Raw genomic sequence first — 8,480 nt, 5'->3', positions numbered from 1 at the left:
GCAGCACTTAAGATTATCAGTTGTTAGATAACCACTGTCAAGGGGAGAGATTAGAGTAAACTGCTGCTTATTTGAAGTCCACTGATGGGATCCGGTTTTGGCTTTACATTATCTGTTCCTCTGTTAGGGTTCAATCCCAACAATATAAGATGTATCGGTAGGCTCACAATCATTTTAAAGTGTGCAGGGTGATATAAACCTTAAATCGACTGAAGACCAGGTGGGAACCATTCATTGGCATATGGTCTTAGTACCGAAATTTCGTTTGAGAGATTGCCGAGGTTCTAAGATATTCGGTCTTTATGCTGCTTATCATCTGGGTATCATGGTTGTATCTGTTACCGAAAAATAACGGGGACGCAATTCTAGATCTTCCATGATACCATACATACGTGTACATATTGCATTCGACCTCAATAAGTGATAAACAATCACATGTCCAAACAAATAAGTGATAAAATATCACATTTATCCGGGAGTCAAGTTCGTATCTCTGCTGTACGAAAGTACTGACCTGTTCACGGACTTGCTCCTGTGCCCTCATGCATCAAAAATCAAGTTCCTCATCAATAAGTGATTCTATCACATAGGGCTTGTTTTCAATCAAAATAAGTGAGAATCTCACATCATATACGGTCAAATAGATGATAATCGGTATACTCACCGGTAAGATGAACCCTCGTGCATACCTTGATATGGGAATGTGTCGTGTGTGGATGAACACCGGTCGGTAAGTATAAATCACACCTAATCGTATCCCCTCGCCATGACTACATCTGATTTGTTGAGCTTATGTGGACAACAATACCGATAATCGTTATAGGATGCTTATCTAAACGTTAACTAATTGAACAAAAAGAGAGTTTTGGAATGACCGTACACTGATATGATTCTCTTACCCTCGAAACTCGCAAAAAGAATGTCTGTAAATATTTATTTACTGCTTTTCGTCTCTGCATCTCTGTATATATTTATTTATTGTTTTCCGTCTTTACATTTGACAAATGAAAAATTCCAAAAAGATTTTAGGTGTGTTTTAATATAAACTTTATAAAAGTCAAAAAGATTTTATTTCTAGTTTATTTTTGATTGACCGATGTTGGAACTCGAGTCTATCCTACCCAAAATCATGATTTTAAGCCTGAAAACAATTGCATCTTCATAAATGTTCGAAGTTAACAAGTTTTGAAAGTTAAAAGATTAAAGTTGATCATTTTCTAAACTTTCAAACTGTTGTCGGTCGGTAGTTGATCGTAAAATGGTCACACATGTGTCGTTTGTTTATAGAAACTATATTCCAAGCAGTTGTTCTCATTATGCGTTTAGATTTCTTGCATGTGCAGATGCTAAAGGCGAGGAGAACATGTTCGATGACAAGCTTCGGAATGAAGACACGACGTGAAGGCACTCAAAAGATAAAGATGATCGAGTTGCCAATGACCACTCATCAACACCACAAGGATCTGAAGAATTAACGATCGAAAGATTCATGAGCATAACTCAAAGGAGAGTTCATTCTAAGGGGGAGTTTGTTAACACACTTCCTAAATGAAATGGGGAGTTTGTTGATGCACTTTCTTCTTACGAAGCGTGAAGACTTTGAAGATCCTCCGACATGAAAGACACAGAAGACGAACCAACACAGAAGACGAACCATCACGAGTAGCGTCCAAGGGGGAGTTTGTTGATACACTTTGTGTGGACGCGACTCGGCTCGGTTCGACTCGGCTCGGTTCGAGTTGGTTTCGACTCGGTTAGGTCCGGCTCAAGCCCGACGTCACGACATTCCTCCGTCGTGCGCCCCAGAGTTCGACACGCAAAGCACGGAGCGCCGCAAACCTTTCCCGCAAACACATCACCATGACATCACCTTAGTGATGTCATGATGATGTCACAACCTTTGTCCTATGTTGAATTGAATGAAAGTTGTCAACAGAAAAGCTTTGACCGAACATACATACTTCTTGGCTTCAACTTTCACTTGGGCCGTAACTTGAAGTTGGACTTTGACTATGTGTTGGGCCAGACTACATGTCGACGAAACAAGAATGATTTATATGTATGTCGACGAAACAAGGTGTGTTTCGTCGACTTTAGTGTTTCGTCGTGTCCTTTATGCGTTTCGTCATGTCTGTGTCTGTTTTTAGTATAAATACCCCTCATTGTTTCTGTGTGAAACAGATGAGAGACCTGTGAGACTTAGTGAAACTCTGTAAACATTGTTTGTATATGTTTCAGGTTGTACTCATCCCTAATCAATAGATATTGAATCTTTTGGTTACGTGTTCTTATTTTACACTTTGTTTGGTTTGCACCGTCACGGGGATTCCGCACCCGTTACCGTGTTTGTAATAAACAAGGATAGGTTTACGTTATCGATCCACTGGAAAAAACGGAACCTACAATTGTTTCTAGGCACGTTGTGTCGGTATCTATCATCTTTGTGGAGGATACATGTTTCACTATATAATGTGGAAGAAATTACATCAGGGGTTGAGGTTTAACCTTCTTGTTAGCACAACCCATCGTCCACAAGTAGATGGTCACTTCAAGGGACCATCCAAGTTCTTGAAGTCTTAAAGTGAGAATGGATAACTGGTATTGGTAGAGTTTCTTTTGACATTAGTTACCCTACTAGTTTTTGAATGCTACTCATTAGATGTTGTATGGGCAGAAGTGTATGACTCCTTTTTGTTGGGATTCTACTAGACAGAATCATCAATAGTTGAAAGTAGATTTGGAAACAACTAAAAAGCTGGTTAAGCACAAAGCTTTTATGTAAGCAGCTCTTACGGGCCAAAAGCTTATGTAGTTATAAGGCGATGACTCAGAGATCAGATTTACCGTGTGAATTTAGTGTTGTTTGTTCTCCACTTCACATGCTTTATCCAAGGATATGCCTAACAGATGGGGTTAGGTCTTATTGTAGATTTCGTTGTCAAATTTAACCAGAAGAAAATGTGGCTACGATTTAAAGTCATTAAATAGGTGAAGATGCAATGGAAGCATGATGGATTCTGAAACCAAACTCTCAGTATATATTTACACAGCAGGATTCGAGGACGAATCCTATTGTAAGGAGAGGAGACACTACTAGAAAATACACGTTTCTTGACGCGCATTGTGCGTCATAAAACGGTAATTATGACACGCAAAAGCGAGTCGTTGATTGAGGAGTCATAAAATTAACATGACATGCATTTGTGTGTCATGTTTTTATAACACATTTATGACACACTTTATTGACACACAATTATGACACACGTTCATGACACGCATTTATGACACACATTTTATGACACTTTTTAATAACGTGTTTATGACACTCTTTTTTGACACATATTTATGACATTTATTTACGTGTCATGCTTTTAACTGTTTTTAAAAAATATATATATATATTTTATGTAGAATTATTAATATACCTTGAATACATATATAGATAAAATACATTTATTAATAAAAATGTACTTATTAATAAAAAAGCATTTATTAGTAAAATATATATATATATAGATATCAAAAAAACCAATTGCATAATCATTTATCATTTATACTACAAACATTTTAACATTAGCAAATATATTGCTTGTCAATACATTCATCAACACTTAAAATACAATTTGTCATATAAAAATAATAGTTGCCGCCGCATAACTCGACCATTCTTCATGAATGCCATCCATATTGCAGCGAAGTATTCCTATGTTCTTCACCAACCTGAGACAACAATTAAATATGTTAAGCTTAAAAATCAGAATTTAAATCTGAGACAACATTTGTTTGAATATTTAATTTCAAGGATAAAGAGATTTCTTAAAGAAGAACAAAAGCATGTGGCAGAATCTATAAATTTAAGAATTTGTTTCGATATTTAATTTCAAGACTAACCTGAGGGGCATTAAAGCAAACCAAGATCCAAACATAGAAATTCTTTAAAGCATAGGCCTATCCATGCTATCCAGGTCTCATATCATAAATTTCCTGTTATTTATTTCAATTTGTAATTTCAAAACATAAAGAAAAACAAGTTATCAGGAGAAAAATCAAGAACTCTTGTCAAGCCGGACACGCATTCTAATGATTTCTATATTCCATTATTTCCAACAGATTGATAGATGTAATAACAACTTAGCTAACACAATTTAAAAAAGAAAACTCACTTCAAGTTGCCCTAAACTTTTACATGTCTCGCCTCTCTCCTACAAAGAGCTTTAACATTTCTTGCATCAGTTACCAGTACCTAACAGTGAAGTCCCAGAAAACATAACAATTTTTTACTAGTTAGCATTGCAAACTTATAAATGAAACCAAATATGTATATCAAAAACAACTTGAAAAAGAAGTTAAAGTCCAAACCCGTAAATACTTTTCTAGTGCCTCGTTAAACATTCCCTGGCTATGAAGCTCATTCCCCTGCCAAAATAAAAAATAAGACATTACATTAATGCTAGTTAACTTAGAACAAAGCGTTGACCACACGGCGATAATTATAGATTATATATTATGATATACATGATTAGGATTATGCTTGCAAATGTACCTAATGAGCATTTGAAATGATATTTAATGATCTCAACTTTAATAAAACAAGTCGTGTTCGGGTTGACCCGTTTGACAAACGAGCTATGTTCAGGTTGACATGTTTACTAAACGAGTTGACCCGCTAACACGTTTAACATTTTTCTAACATTTGAATTATAATTTTTGTTTTTTCCTCTACGAGACTCTTCCTTTTCTATCAAGAAGTTAATTTATTTTCTATTCTTAGGTTCCAACTAAACATTTGCAAGACTTTTAAGGATCCAAGTTCAAGACTTTCCACTTCTAGCTTCCAGCCAACTTTGTTGTTGATCTCAATATCTCTTCCCTTAATCTCAATATCACCCTTTATATTGTTAGTTATAAATTAAAACATAACTTTTGGTTAAAAGTAGTGTATGATTGTATTAAAGTAGTGTGCAATAAGTATTTTCATCAACTGATGAACACTGTAAATAAAGACTACAAGTAATCACAACATGAAGACTGTATGCAATATAAAAGAAGATTGGGAATCATAAAGTAATGCTTACTTAGACAAACTACATGTTTTAAAAAATGAAAAAATTGAACCGTCTACAAATATTTCTTTAACTCGACATATATGCAGCAGAATGCCTAATATATAAAAAAGAATCTTATTTAGTGATATAATGTGTCACATGAAGGTCCTGGACAGTGAAAGCCACTAGAGAACTTACATTGCAAACAAACTAAATTCTAACCATGTAAAATTAGTAATTAAATATAAGGGGAATCAATTACCATAATAGCTAAAGTACGGTAAAACCAATAGAGCATAAAAGAAGCAGCAATCCTGATCTATAGAAGTGAGAGTGGTGTGAGACTTCGGAGCACCTGGCAAAGAAACACACTAATACAATTTTTCCAAAAATTATAATGAATTTTAATGATAACTGGTACATCAGAAGTTGTATTCCAAGTGTTTCATCTATCAGAACCATTTGAAACCCTCGTAGGATGATATACACCATCAACAACACATCTGCCCAAAATTTTCAACCAAAATCAACATTAGTCGAAAACCTAAATGTGCTGGAAGCAATGTTGATGGAAGAGAAAAAAATACTTGTCCAGGTCTGAAGTGAGGATTGAATCCTTTCACCAAAAAAAAAAAAATACAAATTTGATCCTTTCACCAAAAAAATAAACCCTTTTACGGTACATCCAAACACCTCCAAATCAATGACATATAACTATCACTTTTGCAGAACATCCAAACAAACCCCAAATAAATGACAAATTATTGCAACATAACATGAATTCCAAAATATATGTTGTAGTAGCTAATTTCGAGCATATTTGGAAAATAAAAACCCTAAAACCATGTTATTGTAGAAAACAAAAAAACAACAACTACACAAAGAAATCGCAATTAGTGGTACCTGTGGTGGTGTCATGGTGGTATGAGAGAGATCCGGTGGTGGTGATGCTGGTTCGCGTTGGTGTGATGGGGGTTTGGTTGGTTCATGTCGGTGATGGTTCGTTGTGGATATCATCTCGGGAGGACGGGAGGTGAATTGATAGGGTTATGAAGAGGGAACTACAAATGAGTGGGGATAAAGACGGAATGGAAAGATTTAGGAGGGAACTTCAAAATTTTTAGAAAATTTGAGTGGGAGTGGAGGAGCATTTTAAGAAGACAAAATAGGAAGAGGGAAAAAATGAGGAGATGACATCTGGCTAGGGCTAAGCAAATGAGTTAACCCGACCCGGACTAAACCCGAACCGACCCGAGACCGAAAAACATTCAAAAACCATAACTGATTACCGGACCTATGTATAATTCTGGGTATCGGGTATTTTACGGTTCGGTTTTTCGGGTTTGCAAATAAAAACCAAGACCGACCATTGGAGATGACTTTAGCATAGAATGAACTTCCAGTATCTTTGAATCTCCATCTTCTCTACGGCTTTCTGTTTGTTAAGGCTGAGAATGATATAAAAAACAGAAGAGATGCTTGATGTTAGCCAAGAAGAAGAAGATGATGAAGCAGCATCCAAGGTTTTCTATGGTTACAAAATGGTTCTGAATTTACCTGCAAACCCACTTTAGAAATGATAAAAGAAATACTAATGAGAGATCAAATTTGTCTATATTCTTTTTACACCTTCACTGATACACGTAAACTTGAGTGGTGTACAATAAAGTTGTGTAGACTGAAAAGTAAATTTAAGCTTTAACCACATTTTTTTATATGTTTGCGTTTGACGAAACGAATCGATTCCAACATCGGTTCTGCATTACCCATATTGTTTTTAAATGATGTAAAATATGTGTAGACATCATTTTGGTCATATATCTTTAGGTTGTTATACCGAGTGCCAGTGTCACACCATTATTGTAACGACCGATCGAATTTTCGCCGCAACGCGTGAGGGATTTCACTAGTACTTTTAATTTAGAAAATATAATAATTTTTATGACGCTAAAAAGATGACACATAAAAAGAGTGTCGTAAATTTGTTGAATTTTGTAAACCATGACATTTTTTTCTTGACACACGTTTTCGAATGTCATAAAATGATCTTGTTTCTTTTTTATGACGCTAAAACGACGACACACAAAAAAGAGTGTCATAAATTTGTTGAATTTTGTAAACCTTGACATTATTTTCTTGACACACGTTTTGAAATGTCATAAAATGGTCTTGTTTTTTATTAATGACACTAAAAAGATGACACGCAAAAGAATGTGTCATAAATTTATTGAATTTTGTAAAGCATGACATTTTTTTCTTGACATACACTTCTGAATGTCATGAAATGAGCGTGTGTCATTGTTCGTATGTCAAGATATATGTGTATTTTCTAGTAGTGAGACTTGTAACGCCCTGAAATTCGGTGATTTGTTGTAGTATAAATTTTGGGTATAGAGCGCGTTTCTATTTTGTAAATGTAAAAAAAGAATTAAACATTATGGATTTACTTTGAGAACCTTTTGAAATTCAAGGGACTAGAGTATGAAATCTTGTTACCTAATAACTTTGGTATTGTTTTAGAAATATGGATGAGAATCGGAGGGCCATTGTCTAAGTAGAGAAATTAACGACATTTGTGACTGTATCACAACTTTAATGAGAATTGAGGGGACTTTACGTAATTTTCAATCAATATCTACTACATATAAAAAGAAAGAGGAAAAACCCTACCATCATTTTTCTTTCGCCGACTCCACCCCATCTTTGGTTTCCTTGGTCGCACGCTAGAACGACAAGAGCTACCGATGGCTATGTCCCCATTAGTTCAAAGGTTTTCGACTTGAAGTCTTCCAGCAACGCGCGATGAAAGTGCTAGAAGTATATACGGTCCCAGCCATGGTTTCGGTTTCGGTGCAACAATTTCATTGTCGGGATCATCATTGTTTCTTGGCTTCGGTAAATGAGTGGAGAAGGTGAACTCGTTTTGATCCGGGTCTCGTAACCATCACCCAAGCATTCTAGGTTTTTAGTGCTCGTCTTGGTTGAACATAGAAACCGATGGTCACTCTCGCTTCGAGTATCCCGGTACCTTTCTTGTTCCTTAATTACGTATGGTATAGGAGCTCGAGTTCGGCATTGTTTGGTTGGCAACAAAGAAAAAGCGTGTATGTGTCATTATAGGTCACGAGACATGATAAAGAGCGTATAAAACCCGTTTAGGGTTCAAACTCGGTTGTGAGGGAGGTCACTTCCTTGCCGCTTTTGTAGTCCACATACATTCAAAAGCTCGTAATGGTGACGTGAGGGATTATTAATGCCCGAGTGTTGGATTGGTCATGGGGAGGATGATGACGATGTGTTGATGTAGCGTGGGGGTGATGGTGAACATGATGCACGATGATGGACCTGGTTATATGAGACATGATCTTGCATGAAATCGGTCCAGGTAAGTTTTCGCATGAGGATATATAGTATGTTTTGCTGTTGTGAACGTAA

At 36.0% G+C, this 8,480-nt stretch overlaps 1 long non-coding RNA gene across 1 annotated transcript; it reads right to left on the bottom strand.

Moving 5' to 3' along the window:
• Positions 1-3,509: 3,509 nt before the first annotated feature.
• On the bottom strand, positions 3,510-6,593 carry LOC110918702. The gene is made up of 6 exons (XR_004881643.1): positions 5,949-6,593; positions 5,308-5,548; positions 4,360-4,416; positions 4,164-4,243; positions 3,892-3,984; positions 3,510-3,720 (listed from the first exon to the last, which is right to left on the bottom strand). It is a non-coding gene; the product is annotated as an uncharacterized LOC110918702 (long non-coding RNA).
• Positions 6,594-8,480: the final 1,887 nt, after the last annotated feature.

This window comes from Helianthus annuus, chromosome 2, assembly GCF_002127325.2.
Source record: "Helianthus annuus cultivar XRQ/B chromosome 2, HanXRQr2.0-SUNRISE, whole genome shotgun sequence".
Taxonomy (NCBI): Eukaryota; Viridiplantae; Streptophyta; class Magnoliopsida; order Asterales; family Asteraceae; genus Helianthus; species Helianthus annuus.
Note: the sequence above shows the minus strand (reverse complement) of the source record. Positions and strands in the feature narration are given on the sequence as shown.